The sequence below is a fragment of the Arachis duranensis genome, chromosome 8, assembly GCF_000817695.3.
Source record: "Arachis duranensis cultivar V14167 chromosome 8, aradu.V14167.gnm2.J7QH, whole genome shotgun sequence".
NCBI lineage: Eukaryota > Viridiplantae > Streptophyta > Magnoliopsida > Fabales > Fabaceae > Arachis > Arachis duranensis.
The window spans coordinates 21521566-21521952 of NC_029779.3; positions in this window are offsets into that span (position 1 = coordinate 21521566).

A 387-nucleotide genomic window follows, 5' to 3' on the forward strand; every position below is an offset into this window, starting at 1 on the left:
AACCATCCTCTAGCCACGGGTTTGAGGTCATGCCTTCTCAATTGAACCGGCTTCCCTCTTGAATCTCTCTTCCATTGTGCGCCCTCTTCACATATGACTGTGAGGACTTGGTCCAACCTTTGATCAAAGTTGACCCTTCTAGTGTAAGAATGCTCATCTCCTTGCCTCATAGGCAAGTTGAACGCCACCCTCACACTTTTCGGACTAAAATCCAAGTATTTCCCCCGAACCATAGTAAGATAATTCTTTGGATTCGGGTTCACACTTTAGTCATGGTTCTTGGTGATCCATGCATTGGCATAGAACTCTTGAGCCATCAAGATTCTGACTTGTTGAATGGGGTTGGTAAGAACTTCCCAACCTCTTCTTCGGATCTCATGTCGGATT